This window comes from Pleurodeles waltl, chromosome 6 (assembly GCF_031143425.1).
Source record: "Pleurodeles waltl isolate 20211129_DDA chromosome 6, aPleWal1.hap1.20221129, whole genome shotgun sequence".
NCBI lineage: Eukaryota > Metazoa > Chordata > Amphibia > Caudata > Salamandridae > Pleurodeles > Pleurodeles waltl.
The window spans coordinates 430,284,772-430,309,357 of NC_090445.1; the positions used below are offsets into that span (position 1 = coordinate 430,284,772).

The following is a 24,586-nucleotide window of genomic DNA, read 5'->3' on the forward strand; positions in this document are numbered from 1 at the left end:
TTCCTGTAGTTAAAGAGTTGTTGATGATTCTTCTTACAGGGGTGGCAGCAGAAGTAGATAAAAGAATGTTCTTGAAGATGTGTGGTGGGCAAGGGTCAGAAGGGCAACCGTAAGGTCTGCTTGCTTTGACCAATCAATAAATTCACCTTGTGATATTTGTTTGAAGGACTGTAGAGACTGGGTTGGTTTATTCTTAGAGGGTATTTTAGGAAAGGGGTTGGTGCTGATGGTTTTCTTCTGTTTTAAATAGGAGTCCAATGTGTCTGCCTTGGTTGTGTAATGAGTTGCCAGTTTGTGTGTGAAATCTTGAGTAGTGGGATGACTTCTTTCCATGCATGTAGGTTTTTGAAATAAATTAATTGATGTAGCAGGTCGGGGCATAACTCAGTCAAAATTCCAAATGTAGGCAATGTAAAAACATTCAGGTCTGCTATTAGTTCGGAAAACTCATTGTGGCAACATCCAAGGATCTGCAGGTCTACAGGGAGTTTACCCTCTCCATCATTTGAATTGCCATAGTACCCCTGCCCCGGTCTGGGCTATAGTCCCTAATGGGAAAAGCTTTGACAGGCCTTGCTCTCTGCAGGCTGAGCGTACTGAACCAACATGAACACCACATTTCCATCACTTCAATGCATAACGGTACATCTTGTAGCCATCCTATATGTGAAATCAAGGTTGTGTGGCACTCTGAAGGGGTCATTGAAGTTTAGCTAGTTCTCAGACAACAGTTTGACAAGGCCTGATCTGGGCTGAGTAATATGTGGGACTGTACACACTGCTAACATCCTCCTTAACTGCTTCTAAAAGCATATTTAGACAGCTCATGCTGTGATGCAAATGCATTTGTTTAAAATTCATTTACAGTCATCTGAACGTCATATACATCATTGTTACCCTGAAAAAAGTTTACTTGCCTATGAATGCAACAGAAGGAGGATCTAGGGCTTATTACACATCACACAACACAATTTGAGGATCCACGACTTATCACACATTAGACAACACAACGGGCATCTGAAATACACAAAGTATAAGGTTCCACAATCCATGACATATACATCCTATGTATGGACCACCAAATGTAACTACAGTCATCCAAAAAAATATCTGGGATGCAGTAGCCCATTGTAGCCTGTGGGAAAGGATGGTGTTGAACACAGTCAAATATGTGTGTGAGATAGTTATCTGTTCCTCTGGTGAGCCATAGAGCTGACAATACAGGAGTAGGTCCTCATCAACAAGTCTCTCCAACTCCTCTGGAGAGAAGGTGGGGGCCCTTTCACCTGCTAGGCCTGGCATGATTGCTCCCAGAGGCGGCACACAGCAGCTAAAGTGGCTGAGGTGCTGATGGCAGCAGTGTCAGGGCGCAAGTGAGTTATTTTTCAAATATGTCATCATCATAGATGGGCACAGCCATTGGTCTGTCACTGTCACGGTCAACAATGTTATCCTCTGGCTGGGACCACTGTGGATTAAACCATCCACTGTGCGGTTGACTTCTCCTGGTGATGGCAGCTTACAAAAGATCAATATATGAGGTCAGGCATCCGCCGTTTTAGCTGTTGAAACTACAGTATTGCTGACTGGTGAATGTATCACTACCACTACAAATGTGTTGTAACATGTACACATATGTGATACTCTATTAGTGTATTATTTCTTGTACACAATCATCAGGGTAGTGCCACATAACTGCCACATAACTGCGGTGCAATGTACACCACCGTTAGCGGTATTTTGGGAGGTTAAAACATACTTTTCTATGACAAGGTGGGCATGAGGACCATATAGGTGTATGATGTGCATATATATTGTAGAAACATATGTATACAACAATGGTAATTATAGCTGGATTTTGGGGAGTAAACAATTGAGATGTGAAATATGAGTAATGTTTTTTTAGCCAGTAATGTTTTGTCACATCACTTTTGTCTTGCTCATCACATGTAGCTCTGCACACTGTGACTGGAGCACTTATTTATTTGATTCCACACAAAGGTACCCTGGGAGAGGGATGAGACAACAACCTCCAGTGTAACGTTCATTTCCAGACCTTCAGACCATGGAAGAAAGGGATGAGATAAAACAGTTTAGTCTGAATAGGCAAACTATACAAGATCTATTCTATCAATTGGAGCCTGATCTCATGCCTCAAAACATTAATCCAACATGTATACCACCCATTGTGAGACTCGTAGCATTATTACACTTTCTGGCCACAGGGTCCTTTCAGTATACAGTGGCCATAGCTGGTGCTACGTCACAACCTACGTTTGGTGGTGTTTTAAAAGACGTGCTATCAGCAATGATGAAACACATTGACAGCTTCATCAGGTTCCCCAGACGTGAGGATTTAGACAACATGAAGGTTGGCTTCTACGAATTTGGTCGCCTCTCACATGTGGTGGGAGCCATTGATTGCACCCATTTCGAATTAGTGTCACTGCAAGCAAGTGAACAAATCTATCAAAACAGGAAGCACTTCCATTCTAGTGAAAGTTGTCTGCTTGACAGATCTGTACATTTCAAGCGTTTGTACCCAGTTCCTGTGTTCAGCTCATGATTCTTTTGTAAGGTGGAATAGGAGCATACCCTAGCTGATGTCACAACTGCAACTTGAGAGGGTCTGGCTTGTTGGTAAGTTACATCTGTTGTGATCTTGTGTGTGCAATGTCAGGTGCTACAATCAGGAAGTGTGTGACTCATTGGAGCACTTATGTCTCATTACAAAACAGGATACTCAGCATATCCCAACGGTCCTTGGTTGTTAACACTGCTGAGGAACCCAACTGTGCGAGGGGAAGTCTATTTTAATGAGGCTCATCGAAGAATATGGTGGTCAGTTGAGTGGGCTTTTGGGTTTAAGGCCAGATATCACTGTCTGGACAAGACTGGGGGAGCCCTCCTTTATTCACCCAGGAAGGTGTGCCAGATTACCGTGGCCAGCTGCAAGCTGCATGAAATTGACCTGCGAAAGAACATCCCTTGCAATGCAGAGGAGGGAGACCTTGAGGTGCCACTGGGTGAGGATCCTGAAATGCCAAATGATGATGATAGTGGTGAAGAGGAAGCAGCTGACTTGCAACAAGACCCCATCCACAGCTTCTTCTCATGAGTGTAAGTGTGCCATGAGATGTCATGACTTTGACTGTACAATACATTCTAGGTTTGAGGATGTCAGGAGTTTTAAAAAAAGTGCTAGGAGGCTTAGGCTCTGGAAAAGTATGGCAACGGGTGTTTGGTGATGAAGCTTTTGACACATTCACATTTAGTAAATGTTACATTGTTTATGCCAGATTTTTGTCATGAACTGAATTCTCCAGAGTTTGCTATGTGACATGTGTCATATGTACGGTTTCTTAATTATACTCTTTGTTTTTTTCAGAGTTGTGACATTGGCAGGTATTTGATGCTGTTGGGATATACAAAGTGGATATGGATTGTTCCTGGGAATGTACGTCACAGGCTTTGGGTATACGAGACCAATTCCAAGACATCTTGCATAGTGATAGGATGGAAGTAAGGGAGACTCTATTAGACTTGTTCCTTGTCGTGTGGTAGCCATGATGCATTATGTGTGTTATCATGTGGTCAGTACCTATGTAGTTGTAGGCTAGTTCCATGTTAGTTTTACTTCACATTGGCTAAACACTCTTTTTTGTTCAAACTCTTTGTAGCTGTTGATGTGTTTCATCATTGTAGGCCAAAGTGCTTGCAGCACATTACTGATATTTGTTTGTGTCATACCACCAGATAAAGAAACAGAGGATTGTAATGACCCTGTGATCAGGAAGTGTTGTACTGCCACCTGTCTGATGGTCGCATTACGTGATGTTGGATTCCCTTTGTGAGGTAAGCGATATGACTCCAGCTGATGACATCAACCAAATTCATTTTTTCCTATTCTACAGGACACTGTCTAATATATCCCTCCCTTCCATGTTCTGGAGATCTGCACCTGTAATTTGATGACTTACACTGTACAATTCATGTTTAATTTTCTATGTATCTGACAACTTGCCAGCCTATGATTTGAACACTTCTTAGACAAGACACTTGTATGTATGTGTTGGTGTGGCATGGTTGTGATCCTGAGCTAAACATTTTGTAAATGCAACATATCCATGTTTACACAAGCAATTGTATTGTCATTGTATACTTCACATGGTCTTGCCTATCTACATTGCTAAATGTGAAATCTACTACATCAGACAATGGGTTTGTGACTTGCGAATTTATTAAAGTGTTAAAGGTGAAGACATACTTGGTGCAAAAACAAACATAAATAAAAAGTGAAGGAGTCAGTGATAGTGACTAAAACTATAGCTGTAGATGCCAAATCATCTGAATTCCAAAGTCCAAATTACTCCTCCCATCAGGAATGGAAAAGTGTCCAGAATTAGCCCACAGAGTGAATGTGTGACACAAAGGAAGACATTAAGGTTGATGTTGCTGGCAGTGGTGGGTGTCTTGTCATCCGCACCTCCTGGATATTTGCAGGGACGTCCCGCTTGTGAGGGCAGAGGGGTTCAGCTGCTGCAGAGGCAGGTGTGTCTGACAGTGTTTCTTCCTCTGGCAGGGCCTTCCTTCCTGTGTCTGCCACAGATGTTGATGACCTTGATGTACTTTCACCACAGGAAGGGGTAGATTGTGGTGGAAAAGCCATGCTTTGGGTTGTATGGATGTCCATCAGCACCCCTGTTAGGGTGCCCATGTTGGAAGTATGGGCGTCCATCTGTTGGTACATGTCCCTCTGCAGCTGTGTCATTTCCCAAAATTCTGTTACTACCTGGTCCATTTCACCTTGGGACTCCTGATTGTCCCCAGTGGACTCACTCTATCAGCCCACAGTATCCCTCCTACCCCCAAGAGCCTGTGCCCTTGGCCCAGGGTGCCCTCTCCAACTAGGTCCTGGTCCCTCCGAGTCAGGGGTGGTGATTTGCACTTAAGTATCCAGGACTCAGGGGCACTAGAGTGTGCTGACTGTGTAGGTACACAAGTTGGGGGTATGTTGCTGGCTGAGTTGTAGCAGCTGGAGTGGGAGGTGTTGCTGTGGGCACAATGAGTCTCACTGTTGCCATCTGACCAGGCTAACCAGATGTGCCAGGTCTGTCATCCACATGTCCAGGAGTGTCCTCATCCCTGAGGGCTTCATCCGAGGGTGGGTTGGAAGTCTGCTCAGTGGGCAATGCCTGCCCAGGCGCATTGCCAGTTTGCCTGTTGAGAAATAGAGTACATTGTTTTTGGTGGAAGTGTGGAATCTACATCCAAATGTTGATTCTGACAGTAAGTAGAGACCAAGGAAAATGTAAATAGGTAGGGTTTCCTATTCTGATATATTTCCATGGTATTGAAGTTGTTGGCAAGACATTTGTGGAGGTTGCAAAAACAATAGGATTGAGTAGTTCATGAGATGTGCTAATAACTTGCATTTTGGAATAAGAAATGAACATGACATCAGAGAAACAGTTAAGGCAACACAATGGAGAGGTTTCATGTGTATTTGACCATTCAAAGGCCTCCTTGTATAAGATACAGGCGAACATACAACTTGGTTATATGTGTAACAGTAGACATCATGTGAGCAGTACAAAGTCAATGGGTTACCCGCCACTTCCAGTTGGCTGAAGCAGCTTAATACCTTACAACTACTTGATATACACAGTAGGTAAGGTGTCATTTATGGCATCAATAGTGTCATTTGGTTTTACCAAGACAACATCAAGCTATATAAGTAAGCACGTCTCAGAGTTAAACATGATATATAGATTGCTCAGTCCATGATGAGTGAACATCAGTTGTGGCATGGCTAACAAGTGTCTTTGGGCAAGTGCAAAAGGGCCTCTTGCTTTGAGTTACAGAAAAGAGGCCCCATGGTAGTTGTAATCATGTCACTCTCTCTACTTCCCTGCACATGACAAATGTTTAGTCTGACATACCTTGTTGCCACTCTGTAGTTAGGTTGGATCATACATTTACATGTTGACACACATACTGGGTCCTAGGATGATCTTTTGATATTAAACATATGGTATGCGATGGAGATTGATATATGTGATGTTATGTACGACAATACACATTGACAATCTAATGTCTCTGATACTTTGGGTATTGCAGGTTATAAAAGTAGACGAACATCACAATGGCAAAAGCTGAGATGTGAGCATTCAGGCCATTGAATTTTTGTGACAGTTTTTTTGGTATGAGTTACCAGACTCCCCACCCCAGCTATTCCTATCAAGCCCTCAGGATGCAGGATGGCCAAGACCTACTCCTCCCAGAGAAATAGTTGTAATGGGGTGCTGGGAGCACTACCACTATTCGTCAGGGACTCAAGGTGTTGCCTGGAGGCCAGGGAATGCACCTTCTGCCTCAGGTCACTCAACCTCTTCCTATTATCCTTCTTTGTGTGCAAAGTGGTGCCTAAAACATTCACTCTGTCAACTATCATTTGCCACATATCCATTTTCCTCCTGAGAAAAGTATGTTGGACTTAGGCTTCAAAGAATTGTGGCTCTACTCTTATGATTTCATCCACCAGGACTCTCAACTCATCCTCTGAAAAACATGGATTTGTATGGCGTGACATGACTAAAAATAAAGTGGGTGACAGAGACAAACTAAACAAGACAAGTGATATTTGGGACAACAGATGGAAAATTAGAAGTGTGTGAAAGGTATAAAATGGAATAGACAAAAAGGGCTGCCCAATGTGCAAAAATTACAAAAAGTAGTGTGGTCTCTGTCTTGCTGTGCTGAAGTGGAGAGGCAAAGGATCATGGTCTGGGATGGGGTGTTTTTATAGTGTGATTTGCAGGTGTGTCAACGTGGCCAATGGATGTCAGCTGTGTTGTTTTTTAATCCATCCAATGGCCTCTCTTCTGATGCTTTGCTAGGAGTGTACCGCGATGGCTGACCACCGTCAGTTAACCACCCCGAGATTTCCACCATGTCAATGACGGCAATAGAGTGCGCACCAGCAACATTGCAGCCCGCTGCACCGCTGGCGGGGAAGAAAATGTCTATGCGATCAGTGGTTCAGCTTGCATACATCTTAATATGGAGGGGGGGAAACCTCTGTCACAGCGGTCTAATTGGGCCCGTCACCGAGGCTGTCTGGTGGTCCGACCACTAAACTCAGAATCGGGCCCTAAATTATGGTCCTTTAACAATACCATTTGTTTATGCACATAGTCAACAAGGAGCTAGTAGATTTCATGATGATATTTCTTTGTGGCCTGGCCCAGTTTGAGGTAGGGACCAGGCGGGGGAGACATACTTCTTCCCCTACGAGAGTGGTCTGTACCACTTCTATTATTACAAGGTGGTTACTACTGCAGATGCTGGTGTATTAAAGAAAAATCAGTCAAGTTAGGTTCAGTCTACCATCATCATGGGGGCTATTCACTTTCTGGAAAAAGACTTCTCGTTCTACTCTCATTCATAACACATGTATTTGTTAAGTGCATATTATTAAGTGCATGGGTTTCATGGCACTTAGTAACACATGTTCACTTTTACAGAGGTCAGTGGTACTTAATTTATCAAGCTCAGAAGGAAGAGAAGCTGAGAGGACCCATCAGGAACCAAACCTGTGACCATGTGGCTGAACACAGATCGATGATGTGGCCCCTCTTTGGGCTATTTAATTTGGCTAGTCTCATTCTAGTCTCACAAACACTGTGTGTATGATAGAGAAGAAGCTGGGCAATTAGAAAACAGATAGTTTGAACATCATGAGACTAACCATCAATTTCAATCACTCTACACATTTTACCCCCAGTTCAGCAATTTAGGCAGATAGAGACTCAACAACTTTATGGTAAAGACCTGCTTGGCTGCTTAGAGATAAAGGCTTTCTTTAAAGTCCTTTAGGAAAGACTTTAATTAATATAAAGGGGGGGGGGGGTGCCAGTATACCTGGAATGTCTAAATAGTGTTGGCCAGAGGCAAAATACTACAATAGTGCTAAACCTGAAAAGGCTCAGGAGTCTGACCCAGTATAAGTTTGAAAAACTAAAGCTACATTTAAAAAAAAGAAACATGGGCTTGTGTCATGTGTAGCAGGGCTTTCCTGGTGATGCATCCATGTTCCATACAAACGAGGCCTTATGGTATGCCACATGAGATCACAAATTCTTTAGAGAGAGAGAGTGTGTGTATGTGTTTTTGTGTCAAGTGTAGATCCCAAAAAACTAATATTTTGAATGCCAATGTTAACAGTGTAGGAGAAATCACCATATGATTTTCAGGCATTATTTTCAGAGCTATAAATAGGAATTAGTCACATTAACAAAATAGAGATTTTTTTATTCTCCAAAAAATTGAATGACTACATGCAACAATTAGAGCTGCAAGGCCCTCCAGCAATGCACAAATACCCATTTATTGTAAAATACCAAGAACAGTGTGTGTGTCTACTGTTTCTAGGGCCAAGGTTGGAGAGACATATCTATATACAACACCCTGCAGATGAGAGTTACTCTGGAGGGGCTACCTGACTCCTAACCCTTCTTATCTATATAAACATAATTGGTTTAGGTGAGGAGTGAAAGACAGGTGCTTATTCTCCTATTTTCCAAAGAAGGTATGCTAAATAGTTTTCCTCTTGCGGGTAATAATTTACCTTGGAATTTAGGAGATATATCCGAGTGTATAAGAAGAACAGTGGAGTTTTGCGTTATTCCACAAGAGATTGTAAGCTTGTCTCTGTGAAAGGACAGCTGAACTTTCTTCTCATAGACAGAGCTGCAGTCCTACCCTGAGTTTCATGCAGAAAGTTTGAAAAGCACAACAACGCTGATAAGAGTCTGACAGATACAGTGAATATTGGCCTGTGCTAGCTTACACCCAGGCCACTTGAGGTCACCAGGTAAAATTATTACCTTCTGATGAGATAAACCGTTATCATTATACCAATTCTGAGTCCACTCTTGACTGACATAATGCTATTAAGGGGATATTTTTCCACAGATCTTGACCTTCTAAAAGGAGAAAGTGGAGGCTCTTGTATACCAGGATGAGTTTCTCTCAAGTTCAACACCAAGGGGCCATCCAATTGTATAGATACCCACAGCACTCACCTCGTGGTAACATCTGGCTGAGCAAGGGAAAAGATCCATTTGCAAGGATAAATGAGTCAAAGCACAAAGGCATATTGTGGCTGGGAATTCGGGAGGCCCCTGACTGAGGGTGTACGCCATCACCTCTTGTTATACTTTCACTTTGCTATGTCGCTTCAGAGTCATCAAGGCCTGTGATAGTATAAAAGAGCAAATCCTTGTGCTCTGTACTGACAATCTCTTGCGCTTACATTGGCCAAAAGACTGTTGGATGGTTGCTGTTGGTCAAAGTGAGGGTTTGTTATTGAAAAACAAAAACAAATGACCTCTGCACTCAGGGAAAATATCTTTGATGTTTTCTGACCTAGCGGCCAGGCTCTCATGAGGGAGAGGAAAAAGGACATCACACTGTTTTACCTAATTAGGGTGATGGTACCAGAACTGATAACGCGTCCCATCTTAAATAATTAGTCTGGGGCTCGTTTTAGGCCAATGAATCTTTTGACCCTGATTGAAGACACCTTAGGACGAGACAATTAATCAACATAGCAATCAATATATCAATAACCTCATCAATATTCACAGTAACAAATCGATTCAAATTGGATAATGGCATAGGTAAGAATCAAAACACATCAAGACCTCTCAGTCACGAAAAAAACACACAATATTCTGTAAGATTTATGATATTTATTCCCTATTGATTACACTCTACTAGCAGGTTTATTAGTCTCAATACCAGAAAACCCATCAACACTGTTATAATATGACCACTCAAATAAGATTTCATCAAAGCAAAAATCATAAACATTAGATCAAAGCACGATGTCAACTTGGGATATTCTCAGCAGAGTATCATTAGCACATTATTCAGCAAAGCATAGATTCAGTCATTTGTCTATTTGCGTCTGTCTAGTGAACTCCTTAACTAACCTCGAATTAGCATTAGCATGTTGGGCTTCATGCAAAACAATTTAGCACCCCAAATTTAGAAAACATCTAACTATGGTCTCTATCAAAAGAAGCAGTTGGTACCTAGAAAGAAAAGGCAAACAGACAATTACAATTTCATCATCATATAGTTACCCTCCGTAATGAGTCAGCATACAGAGTCAGTCTTCGTCCTCAGGACATCAGTGAATCGCCATCAGCCAGGAAACACAGCAAAGTTCAGCAAGACGGGCAATAAGGGACACTTCCCTCATAAGGAGGAAAAGTATGAATCGGGAAGGCAAAGTAAGGATGGGTTGAAGAATCAAACAGCAAAGTCTTTAAGACAGAGTGGCAAAGTGTCTAGGCAATAGCAAAGGCACGTAATGGCTATAGAAAATGGCTCGGAATGGCTTATAATGGCTGATTTCTCCTGGTGTCAAAAGATTATATTAACTTGTTGTACAGTCCCCTAATTTCCAATTGGGCAAGTTTTGGTGCATCATTATCTCCATCTAATAGTCCAACGGTCACCCCAGTAGAGCTTTCCACTTTTGACAGTTCTCACGCAGCTCATTGGTTCCTGGGTTTGATGCTTCCAACGGGTAGAATGTCAGGTGAGGAATAAGTGACATTTGTTACTCAAGTCAGTAGTCCCATTGTCTTCCCTAGTCTAAATGACCTTGTACCTGTTGCGAATTACACTGTTGCGCTCCACAAGAATGTCTCCTTGAGCAACTCAGGTTCTCATGAGAAAATTTACTACGGTTGCACACATCTTCTAGTCTTCTGGAAAAGTACGGCTACATGTCCTTCAGCAAGTCAGCACATTGCACGTTAGTAAATCACATTTAATATGAAACTGGGCAGCTAGGCCCTAACTCATGCTAACGAAGGCCTATTGATTAATTAGCAAAACCTTAACATATAAGTCTTAATACTAATGCAAATCATACATTAGTACATTAATATTTAATTATTAGTAAATTTCATTAATCATCGTATACAATGACGGCCACTCCCGTGGGCACATTTCTAACACACGTTTAATAAAAGCACATTAATATATTTTCTATGCGGCATCATTATACATTAATTTGCAAACATTTCATGTTAATTTTGGTTATAAAACTACACTCCAACAATGGCACCATTTCTTATTTTTTGTTTCTCAGAAACAAACCCTTAGGACGGGAGTTTCTGAAAAACATAAAATAAATGTCCTTGATGTGCTTAAAGTATTTGCTCAATGCGTGAGGCAAATGATTGCTTTTTGCTCATTGTTTTTCATGCACAGGAACAAACAAACATAAAAGGCCTATCTTGAATAGGGAATGCCTTCAGATGATACTGAGGCAGTGAACCTGTTAGAAAAGGTGAGCGAGTGTGATGTTTTTATGAGGCTCCACAGGCAGAAACTCATCAATCCCATATCTTTAAAGGAGGTAAGGGGGACAAGAGTTTGACAGTCAGGACATCTGCCATTTTTTGGCACATGCTTTGTTACCAGTTATTACTAAATCAAGCCTTTGGTGTTTGGGAATACTATTCATTAACCTACCTGTGCAGGCCTCGGCCTCTGCCTCTCCTATCTTTTATTGTAGAGATCTCCCTCCCGACTGCAGAGATCTCTGCACGTATATATTTTAGTAGTAAATGTGGGAGAAACAGATGAATGGCTGGGAAATGGAGAATACTTACTACAAAATGGAAGGGGTTTAGGGAGGGTTGAGGAAGGGTTTAGGGAGGCATCCACCAACAAACGAGTAAACATATTCCTATTCACAAATTGCACTTCTAAAGTTACAGCAGCCAAAAAGGACCTAAAACAGTGGTAAATATACTTCACTTAGACCTGGAGTCCAGCACCACACGTGGCCAACCCATGATACTGCAACACTCTCCAATAGAAAATAAAGGTGGCAGGGAATTCAAATAACATCCCTTAGGAAAAAATGTTTAAAATAAATCAATTTACTTGTATTTTATGGTAAAGAATGTCCATTGTGGAATTCAAAGGGGGGGGAGCAACTAGAACCCATTGGCATTCTAGCCTTGCAGACCAAGCAGACCAAAGACAGAGCTTTTCAGACTGTGGAGGCCTTAAGCAAGCAATACATTACAATGGCATCTCCTGGGTTAACGATTTAAAATGTTCCTGCCAGGATACGTTATAATCATATTTGGAAAAATGAGTACTACTAACACATTGAATCTATTATTGATTTGCAATTTTGATGTATTTAACTATTTATCTATTTAAAGAGTCATGTAGTTATTGATTGCATCATTAAAGTAATAAAAAAATGCAGCAAGGAATTAATTATTTGTTTTCCAAAGGACTATATAAACAGATTTACTCATTAAAGCGCATTTCTTCATATTGATTAAATAAATGTAAGTGAAACAAAGAGCCCCATAATGAAACACAGTATAGTTTATTGTTTCCCTTGCTGTCACTTAATCACCAGCTTGTCTCGCTATCTGGTATTCCGTACTATGAGCCCATGACATCAAATAAGCAGATGCCCAAACCTGACATGCGTAGATTTTCTCCTATTCATATTTACCTCTACATGATAATGTTATTTCATCCAATAACCACCTATACAGAAAAATACCAGGATAAAGTAAGCTGCGATGAAAGAGCGCAACCAAAATTCAAGCCCCTGTAAACTCATTAGGCACAAGTTTCCCAGCATGAAACACTCTCTGCCAGACACATGCAGAGTATCTGTTAGTCAGCCAAGAGGGGGCAACTACCTCAGGGCAATCTGTAAAATTGGAGTTACCTTGTCCCTACAATCATGGTCTGGCACACTTGACTAATGGTGTTAGAGTGGAACTTCTGTGTCTCATATTAAATTGCAGATGACCAATTAGGAAGTAAGTGGAGCAAACAATGTTTTCAGCAGGGGTTCACATTCCTATATCACTCTATTCCTCTGCCCCAGGGAAGAAATCTTTCACTATTAACCAGCCCCTCCCCCCGGTTGCTTCTACCAACTGTTATAATCAGCCATTTACCATGATTAGTTACAATTTTATTCTGAGAAGTATTTGTCATCAACACATCTAAAGACTTCCACAGACCAATTGGTTTGTGATCACAAAAGAAGATTTCCAGCATTATATAATGTCAATGCCACAGTTCCTTACCATCACTCAGATAAGTGTTAAAAAGTATGCAAGCTAAAAAACACAGCCCTGCCGCTAATCAATATGACATTTTACTTTCGGCGAACTTGTCCTTGAGGGGCAAATTTATACTTTCATCCATTTATTACGTTTGCTAAAGATTTTCACCAAGCCTGATTTGGCAACTTAACTGAAAATATTTTTTTCATAATATTCATCTATCTGTGCCATCAAATGTATCCAATGTTAATGTTTGCTCTATGCAATGATAAAACACTAGGTTGGGAGGTGAACTCCACTCCGCTCGCAGAGTTTGCATGTTTTTTCAACTCTGTGCTCTGCGTAGAGCACCGAGTTCCAAAAAACTCTGCATGCAGAGTTTTTTCCTCATTTGCGCTTGCCAACGTTAAGTTGGCGAGCACGAGTGAGGAAAATCTTACTCCAGACCACCTCCCAGCGAGTTTCTCAAAACGGGCGGTCGCGGATGGTCGCCACCCCTTGCGTAGAGAAACCTTCTGTTTGCGTTGAGGAAGCTGCTGCTTGAGTAGAAAATCTACTCGAGTGGCAGAAAAGAAGATGCGCCGTCTTGCACTGGGCGTGGTGCCATTCACTATGATTTTTCAGCTAGAGGAAAACACCCGGTGCTAAAAAAGGGCACATACAGCACAACCTAAAACACTCCGCCGGTTGCGGACCTTCACGTAGCTCAGCAATGTTTTTTGGTCACTTCATGGAGTTCTGCTACGTGGAACTCCGACAACTCCGGCCAGGCTTACGAAACAAACATATGTAAGAGTCAACTGGATACACAGTAATGTGCATTGCCTTGTTCACCGTTAAAGAGCCCTTTGTGAAGCATATCTTGGGAAAGGGAATATTATGGTTATTACTGACACAAGCGTGGAGTTTTATATAACGGTGTTGTTTAGAAACTGATCATAGAACATAGCAAATAGGCATGATTCACAAGGGTAAAACAATTTTTAAATTAAATGTCTTCACATTTCAAAGATATTGCCATAGTCTATGATTCCTTTAAAAAGTAGAATATCAGTGATTCCCACCAAGGTGATGATGTTACTCAACAAGTCATCTGGCCCCTCTGCTTTGTATGCTTTAAATGTCTTGACCAATGACAAGATTCTGTTATAAGAAATTGGATTGCTAGATGAACTGCTTTATTGCACCACAACAGCTCTGTTGGCTCCTGGTTCTTTCAATATAGGTTTGAAATGTAAGTTGCTGATACCTACTCATTGATTGTATTGTTCCAAAGCAGCCAGATCTGTTATCATCCCTCTGTCACCAGCTCCCAAAACCTTTTATCTTTTTTTATGCTTGACCATTTTCAGTGTTAGATTACAATTCTTTTGTGATATTTGTTTCTTCCATATTGAAGTAAAATATGTAATGCTTGTTTACCTTTCTTTAATGCTTTAAGCTGTACTTTCTATGCAGGCTAGGTTTATGACTTTTCTGCTGTAAATCTCACCATCATTAGCACATCGGGCATGATGTTGTTATTTAAGGGCTCCCCTAGTGATGAGGGTTGTCTTGGCGCAGCAATAGCTGCATGCTTGCATTTCCTGAAATTGATTAGATAGATAGAATGGTTTAGATTACGCCACATTATATCATCACAGGAGTCTCTAGACAAATCTTTAGTTATGGTTCTACAAAGAAGATTAGGGTTAGTTAAAAGTTTTTTATTGTCGGATTAACAAATGTTTCTTTCCAGAACACTGGTTGAGCCAAATAGAAGAAAGCATGATTTAGCTCAAAGGTTTCAGGATAATGGCCATCCTTATCTGTTACATCTACATAAATGTACATAAAATAAGCTGAAAGGCAAAACAATACAAATGTGTAGTCACAAGATGACCAATTACCCAGACGCACTAGTATTACTGGCAGGTTTATCATGAGCCAGTCTACCATTAAGCTGCCTGTAAACAATCTCTGGGCCTAATTTAGATGTTGGTGGGCAGACTGCTTCTCAGGGAGACAAAGTAAATTACTCTTTCACCTTGACAGTGGTGATGCCAAACAAATAAAAAAATGGCCGCCAAGCTGGCAGTCATTTCTAAAACGTTCAATCCTGTCAGTGCTGTTTACAGTTTGGTGCAGGGCTCCGTCACCATGACGGAGCCCTGCACCAAACTGTTTTCTTTTTTACAAAAAAAATAATCATGAAGCATGATCAACCCAATCCTAACATTTTATATGTTAAGCTGAATGTTTAATGAAATGATGTCTTCAATGCAATTTGAAACCTGTGAATGTACACATGCATAGCAAAATATAGTTACCGGGCATTCTGGCCCTTAGAATTATCATGTTGTGAATTACTACTCTTCAAGGGGACATCAGATTTCCGCTAGCGGTGGTTTTAATGTGCATCTTTTCTGACAACAGGTTAATCCCAGAGCAGACAGAGGCTAAGAATGACTTCACAAAATCACAGGCAGTAGAGGGTGCAATTTCCTTTTCTAAGCTGATTTGATGGTACCGAGGCAGATAATAATCATTTCATAACACAGTGATCCACAATAGGAGTTTTACCTCTTACATTTGTGCTATAGACTTCCTGTTTCACTGAACATTTGATAACGTATAAATGGTGCTACACTCAGTAGTTTAAAGAAAATATACATAGAAAGAAAAGGATTGGCTGCATCGCATGTATTTGATTTCATATGTGTATATAATGCAAATATAGTGAAGGTGTAATACATTGACCAGACCAAGTTTTGGAAAAATGTTAGAAACATGATCAACAAAGTAAAATAAAGTAAGTTGGGACGATATTCTTCCTTAACTCTATTTTAGACTACTGTCAGTTCTACTTTATTTCAGCTATTTCCATAAAAGCATAAATAAAACATTTTAAAAGCAATATGTTATTGATACACCAAAATCTAAAATAATGCAGAAGCATAAAAGAACCTGGCATCATGTGAAAAGGCATCTGACAAATTAGAGTAGGGCTCCAGGGCACAATTTCATGCATTTGTAGAAGCCAAAAGCCCCCAAAGAGACAGCATAACATGTATAAAAGCTGATAAGCTGTTAATCCACTAAATAACCCATTAACTCAATATGGGTATTAGGCACAAAAAATAAGAAAATCAACAATTTTCTGTCTGTTGCCATGCACTTAGAAGAAAATGGGGGACAGCAAATACTATTGGTCACGTAGTGTCTATCTGCAGTATCCTGGCGGCAATTTTGTAATTCTTGATGCCCAAATTACGGCATACGGGTGCAATCCACTTCTTCCTATAAGCATTATGTTGGGGTAAAAAATACAAGATATGATCTATTGTTTCGCTGGCCACAGAGCAAAAAGGGCAGCTCAAATCTGGCTCAATAACAACAAGGAGACGAACACTGCCACTTAACAGTAAATGAGCAAAGAGGCAAGGTCCCCACACAAAACTTAAAATGGAGGAATCTAGTAGCCGGGGGCTCGGTTGCATCCATGAACTCCTCCAGACAGTTAGACTACTATGGGCATCAAACAAAACTAAGGGGCTGATTATGAGTTTGGCGGTCTGACTGTCGGGCCACCAAACCCAAGGGGATGAGGCCATCATCAAGCCGACAACCTCACCGCCCATCGTAATCTAATATTTCCACTGGGCTAACTGGTGTAAACACCGCATTACGATTTTTCCACTAGTCAGCCCGGCGGAAACAGTGCAGTAGCATTGGCCTCGGCTCCCTTAGGGCAGACAGTGTGCATTCCGAGGGTGGAGGCAGGGGGCTCCTGCACTGCCCAGGACATGGTCGTGGGCAGTACAGAGGCCCCCCTATCAGCATAAAGTCTAATTTCTCCAGATTTTTATTATGTAATTACTACAGATTAAACCCGCTCTGAGGAGTTAGTAGGTTCCATAAGAACCTCCTTCCAGAGTTTATCCAATAATTATTTGAGCTCACTCCTTACAGAGAGCGGTATCGGTCTAACTTTATATGCAACAGGATTTGCCTTGTCTTTTATTTTAATAGCAAGTTCAAAACCCTTCACACATCCAATGTGATCTGCATTCTTCTTCATTACTCACATAAGATACTGATAAATCACCAAGTACTACGGGGTCTGGTGAACCTAGTTTCAAAATTATTCCAAGTCTACCTAAATCTCTCCAACCAACTATGTTTCTTCCTTTTTCTGTGACATATATTTCAGTCTTGATGCTTCTACCTCTGAATTTTAAAGAGTCTTCAAAATATCCTAACATGTTAATGTCAAATTCTCCAAATGCTTTTGGACACAACATGTTCATGTTTATGTAACTATGAACAACAACCTGCTTGGAATTTTGAGGATTTGCAAGATGACAGCACGTGCAATCTCCTACTTAATGCCTGGCGGTTGGTGGGATGCTCTCTGCCTGCTGCCGAACATCCACATTTCAACTAGCAATAAAGTAGTTCTACAGCTACAGACACTTGGGACATCATTACGACCCTGGCAGTCTTGAGACCACCAAGGTCGCAGTGGCAGTCGGACCACCGTCAATGTAGCGGTCTGGCAGCCACATTACAACAGCGGCGTTCGTGCCAGGGTCGGACCGCCTGCACCGCCAGATCACGACTTTTTGTTTGTTTTTGTTTTGTTTTTTGGCGGTGCTGCTGGTCCTAATCCACTAGGGCAGTGCTGCCCTGGGGATTACGAGTCCCTTCTCCTCCGGTGATTGCATGGCAGTAGCCCTACCATGTAAAGACTGGCGGAGACAGGGTGCCACAGGGGGGCCCCTGCACTGCCCCTGCACTTTGGCATGGGCAGTGCAGGGGCCCCCCTGGCCAGCCCATGAAAACCACAATGGGTGCTGGTGCACCCTAATCACTACAGCATTGCCGCCAGCTAAATTATGAGCCGGGGTCAATGTTGTAGGTAGTTTCCTGCTCGGCCAGCGGGCGGTTTCCAACCACTGACCCAATGGGAAACTCTTAATGGGCCCGCAGGAAGGGGGCCGCACTGGCGGTAACCTGACCGCAGGAGTCTTGCAGACGGCCTTTTCTGTCCGCCAAACTCATAATGACCACCTTGGTGTTAATTACAACTCCACCATCATAGCGTGTTGAAAGGACACATACATTTGCATGTGAGGTGGGGACAAGATTTTGCATAAACTAAGCAGAGTGTCCAATTCTTTTCAATTGAATTGTTTGGAACTTGTCTTGTACAGTTGGCCATTAAAGTTACAATTCCTGCATCCGTCAAAAATCCAGCACCCGCAGTGATATCCCTATCACATCACATAGGAAAGAGCAGCATATGGATTTAGTGACACTGAAAAGAATGGAGCCAGCAATCACATCCAATAGACACATGTAAAAGAATAGTAGGGATAAACAGAATAAAAGAGGTGTAGGTTTTAATCAAAGGGTGTTTGTGGTGTATTGTGTAGTACTCTCTATATGTTTATGCAAGTATCTTTCTCTGGGATGCTGAGAATTAAAGGTGACATCCAGCCCCAAAGGAGTTCTAAACCACACCACAACTGACATCCTTAAACGAACATTCTAGAATGCCTATGGTTGTTGAATGTTACCAATGCAGGAGTGGGTAAAAAGACGTTTCCTCCATGTTGGGTGGATCCTTTAAAAAGTGGTGTTCCTCTGCTCTCATGCCAGAAAAATAATATAATCATTAATAAACAATAACTTTTTGAATATTTTCAGTCTTCAGAAACCTCTGTTTCCCAAAGAATTTTGGTTCATCTGATATCAGTAACAATAAATACCAAAATGTTAAAGGGTTACACTAGCTCTATTGTGATGCTACGGATTGTGCTGTATAATTTGCTTAAAGTGCATGGTAGATCACATAATTAGATACAATGCATACCCCTTTACACAGTATAAGGGGAAACATGTAGGGATCTCACGTGCCCACCTCACTTCTAATAATGATAATAATAAAAAAGACTTGTCTTTTGGAATTCAAACATGTTACCTGCAGATCACAGCAGCTGTTAAGCACAAATAATAAAACATTAGGCAATTTTACAGGCTCTTTAGTGTTTTTGTAATAAGGTCGGTGCAGTTTGTGTGGAAGGTTGTCCACTACCCTTGACCTACACAACCAGAAGGGATGGGTGAAGGCAATGGAAGGCAAGAAATGTTTAGCAAAAAGGATATGTATTTGTTTGATGAATGGGGTTTCCACCCTCTTTAACTAATATCTCTAAGGGCATTTGTAGCTACCTGTGTGTGTATCCCACCAGAGTACTGGGTGATTTGGCATTCAAAAAGTTCTGAAGTATGGGTGACTACACCTGCTTCCATGTGTGCTATCTTTCCCTGTCCTTCTCTGTGCTGCCCTCAGTGTGGATCTGTTGGTTTCTTTTATAATTCTCCGATCATGTTGTCCCTCTTCCTCATTTTAATCCATAATTCATAAGTGAAGCAGACAGGATTCTAGCCCTTTAATCCCCCCATCCCCACTTTGCTGTGAGCATATAAATATCTTACCTTTCACATAGAAGTCCTTTTTGCCTCTTTCCTGTGCGTCAGAATCAGGGTTCCATGCTGGATACTGCTGTGCATCTAGTTTTGCTCCCTATGGTGTTTTTTTTTGCTTTTCATTTCTTAAATGTTTTGATTGTGCTAAAGAAAGCTTCGGCTTTTTCAATCCTATTTCAGTCACATATAGAAACCATTTTCACTCTGTTTAAACGGATGGGTCTAGGTATGCAGGCTGATATACTAGTCCATGGTAGTTTCTCAGATGCTCCACTGTGACGCACAACCTGAGATTACACTAGCGCTCTGGCTTGAAGTCTTGCACTATTCACAGGTTCTACCTCCCTTAATGCTAATTTTTCAGTTGGTATGAAGGACATTAATGGTGGTGAAGTGTGGAGTGCCTCTTCCCTTCTTCACTGCATCAACCAGTCTACTTAGTGACAGTTCTTTCTCTCAATAGGAGGATGCTCATAAATCATAGCAAAAGACACTCAGTTGAGATGTACACCACTGTTTTCATATGTCTGTTTCCTTTATTACTTCTTCAGTTTAAAATCAATCTGCCATCAAAAATCAGTCAACACACATTTTGAGGCACCACTGCTTTTTCAAGGCTGCAACAGAGATACAAGTTCATGTATGAGTTAAAAAATGCAAACAATATACACATAATTGTATTATTACACAGTTCTGAATAATTAAACAAACCCTGTCAGTATCCACATCATACTCTCTCTATACACTTTTCAATATTCCTATCCCTGTTGTATAGCCATTTTAGTGATGCCCCAAGGCACATTATTTTAGCAACTAGGCCCGCCGCTTGTGCCCTTTAGCCCAGTTACATTTTATTCTGCTTCATTGCTATTATTTTAGAATCAGACACATTTGTGGTGGTGTTTTATCTTCTTTATCTAGTTGCTCTTTTCCCTAGGAAAGCATTGCATTTATTAGCAAGACATTTTTGTGCTTTCCTCAACGTTGCCGGTAAAGTGGTACACTGCGTCTCCAACATTCACAGAAATATACACATCCTTACGTGGGGACATTTTCTCAGAACATCAGCTGTTTTATTATAAAAACACTTCTCTGTCCCATGCACATTAGAGGGAGATTCCAGCCGGATTACCACAACCGCATGCTGATTGACTTTGCTACAGCTGCCTGCTGAGACTACAGGTTTCCTGGCCTACATGGGGATGGTTTCGCTACAGACAACAGGCTTCCTTGCTCAGGTATGGGGATAATGGCTTCCCACGGGGGAATCCTGAGGGCAGATTGGGGCTTATCATGCTTTGCTCTAACATAGCTTAGGTAGGAACCGCATGTATTACGCATAGAGACAGTATGGCAGGACTTTTCCTGTGTTTTACTTTTCTTGTCACCATTTTGCTTCTGTCATGCTTCATCATTCTAAGTATTGCAATTCATGCCATTTTTTCTAAGACACAGTTGTTTCAATAAATCTTATTGAACCATTTTCTACCTCTGTTTGTCTTTGCATGTGTTAGTCTAATGTAACTGAGAGAAAAGAATGAGATCTGATACACCATGATTTCCGTGAGAAGTCATTAGGTGATGCGCCGGTTGCCACAAATCATCCCTGCTCTTAGGCACTGCTACTTGGTCGGAAACGGATTAGGCCGACAGGTGGGATTGGATTCAGTTCCCCACGATTCAGGTGATGCTGCCGCCCAAATCCAGCACCCTCATTAGGATAGTGAGAGCCCACGTGACTTGGCACCGCCAATGTTTGGTCAGGCAATGATTTTTGGATCCTCCTTAGTATCTCTGTCTCACTATGTGCTAAAGGCACCTCAATACTATATACGGAGACATCCTTGGTTTTAAGGATTTCCTCCTCAGCTAGGTAGGTAGTACCTATCTGATGCTGTCGGTTGTTCAAGCTTGAACCTTAAAAGGATGAATACCCATTGGGTGTCCTTACCTCTGAACAGGTATATTCACCATGGTGAACTTACAACAGGTGGTAATAGTAGTAAACATGTGCTAGCAAATGGCCTCCCAGCCCAGGGGAGTCCTGTAACATTTGTAGTTGAGGCTCACCCAGCCTACAGAACAGAAATATTTTACTCTTGGCTCACCTTTCAGCATTCAATGGAAACACTAATACATTTCATCGCTACACACCTGCTAACATACCTGCACAATATAAAGCATATGCATATTTAGAGAAACCTATCTTTTCAAGACCATAATAACTGGCTTGATGGTGCCCTACTACACACAATACTACACATTAGGTTAGGTCCTCTGAGCAATTATTGGCCTCATATACACCGCATCCTGATGGATCCACCTTGGCGGTAGCTGAGGATTCCCACTTGTACATTGAGCTTACATCAGCATACAGACTGATAGTATAGTTCATAATGCAGACATTAAATACTAACCCAGCACATGCTCCCCCAGCACATCCACATGCAGTCACGCCAGGCATTAACCCTAGGACTGAATATTCGATCATTGGTAAAGTACCCGCCAAACAGCAGGTGATTTCATTTTGGTTTGCTCAAAAAATAAATGCACTGGAAGCAGTTTTTCCCCGTAAGGGACCTCAGGATAAACATAGAATACTCACTATGTGCTTGCCATTTGGGATGGTTCCCACAGCAGATAATTGCAATACTTAGGACACGGTATTTGCCACGTTCTATACTACCGCACACTGTACACCAACACCTGCCAATCTTCCAGAAGTGTTAAAACAAAGATTCAAGATGAATACAGGGCTGCCCCGGCCCTGGATTTGGGGATGCAATTAATGGGCAATTTTGCCACCGTATCTTCAATAATATTAAGTAACCCTAAAGAGGAAGCAGTTGCACTAGCAGTGTTCATGTGGCTGCAGGACTTTCCAGGACAGGATCAAGAAAGCAAACTTCCAAAGATTATCACCGAGACCTACTCTAGCATTGGTTGAGATAGTTTGGGAGCTAGATCTAGAAAACCAAATTTGCAGGGTAAATCCAATAAGGATTCTACCAAGCAAGCACCTGAGGGTTCTGAAAAATGCTGGGATAAACAAAAACACACACCTAAAAAAGAAAGGGGAGAATCTCTGCATTCGGAGACCCCTCAAAATCGCTATAATCTTAGAATTAGAGATAATATATAAGCACCTGAAAGATATCTATATACTGATACACGTCAATCTCATTTCTTTCAGGATTCTCCGGATAAAGACAGTGAGAGAGGTGAGCAGCGAACAGACTACGTCAACCGAGAAAGTGCTTTCAATGCTTGTCAGAAGTTTCTGTTAAAAAAGAGGAGAAACTTCCCCAACAAGAACCCCAATTCAAAAAGAAAAAAGTGGCAGTGATTCCTGTATGAAATGCCATTCAGGATGAGAGCTTTACTGAAGAACAGGAAGTGGGCACTGGCACTGCTAGACAGCGCAGCAGAGGTCACAATAGTTTACCGGAATCTTCAAGAGCATCTGGAGGTGAAAGCAACTGATGACTTCTTACAAGTCGAGACTGGGGACATGTGTGTTTCCACACCCGATAGAGTGTATAAACTCGGAATACAATTAGAAGGAGCCATTGAGTGCACAATAGAGGCCATCTTTTGGGATCCCATTGTTACAGTTTATGACATCTTATTGACTGAAAAATATTGGCCACCAGAATTTGTCTGTAATCTCCCACATGGGGAAGAGGTAATTGAACACCCTTTCTCGTCCCTTGTTCCCAGAGAGCTCAAGGAGGCTTACGCTATTGATTGTGTGAAGGCGCAGGCACCCGCGTTATATCGCAACTATGTAGGGTGGGATAAAGATTCTCCATACCTTACAATGCAAATTAGGTCCCAACCCCAACCACATCTCCAATATCCAATAAAGCATGATGCTAGAGCACCTGTGAGGAAAATCCTCAGGACGTAATTGAACCCTGTGTCTCACCAATGAACAATCCATTGTTCCCCGTTGCCAAACTGGACCATTCATACAGAATAGTCTTAGACTACAGACATTTAAACAGTTATACACCCTCATTTGCCATATAACGTTCACACAGTACAGCACTTATAAACAATATAGTGCACAAAAAAATACCAAACAAACTTGCATACTTCCAGTGTTTTATTCTGCCAAAATACAGTGCCTCAAAGTAGGTACTTAACAAGTTTTAGCGTCTCAGGCTCTCACAAGGGAACAAAACAGACCAGGATTGTTTTCAGCTCGTGTCACTTCAATTTTACATGACATTGAACCTGAGGCATTTTCCTACGTAGATGACATCTACCTTACGGATGATGATCTCGTACAACATGTAAGACGGGTTGCCTGCGTTGTTGTGGGTTTAACCGGATTATGCACAACGGATTAAATCATTATATGACATAACACCTTCTGACTTTTCTAACAAATATTGGAGAGTCGAACACACGCATTTTCAGAACATTACAACAAGATATGCTTGCAGCTAAACACTTACACACAAGGGACAACAAAAATAATTTGACCATCAGAGTAATTGCTGGTGCCATAGACTTCACCTATGTAACGTTCAATGAGGGTGAAACCGTCCCAATTGCATACAAATCACATGTGTATTCCACATCTGAACAACACTTTGCTCCCACAAAAGCAATACTGACTACTATTCATATGGTGGTCATTAAAGAGAGACCTTTGGCCCAAGGAAAACACATCATTGTCATATCTCCGATCACAGCCCTTGTGGCTGTCACAAAAGCCAGCATTCCAAATGTTAAGGCACTACATCAATGTTGGATTCAATGGGCAACGTACCTGACAGCCACTGATGTTGACTATGTTTCTGACCCAAAATTACAAACTCAAGAATCTTTACAATATGAACTTGAATACCCTGTTCCAGCAAACACATTGCCTATTGAGCAATACCAAATATTTATGTATTCTGATGGCTCAGCCTAGTCCACAGTAGGCACTACACATCAATACTCTGCTGATTGCGCGGTCGTGAGCG

General features: G+C 41.6%; 1 long non-coding RNA gene across 2 annotated transcripts in view; it reads right to left on the reverse strand.

Moving 5' to 3' along the window:
* Positions 1-24,586, reverse strand: part of LOC138301967 (uncharacterized) — a 208,340-nt gene that overhangs the window by 3,737 nt on the left and 180,017 nt on the right. Inside the window, exons 4-5 of one of the 2 annotated variants that reach the window (XR_011205189.1) lie at positions 19,617-20,224; positions 14,328-14,719 (exon numbers count right to left, since the gene is read on the reverse strand). This is a non-coding gene — a long non-coding RNA (uncharacterized lncRNA). Of the gene's footprint in view, positions 1-14,327; positions 14,720-19,616; positions 20,225-24,586 lie in introns of those variants that run through there. The other variant, XR_011205190.1, reaches the window with a different exon arrangement.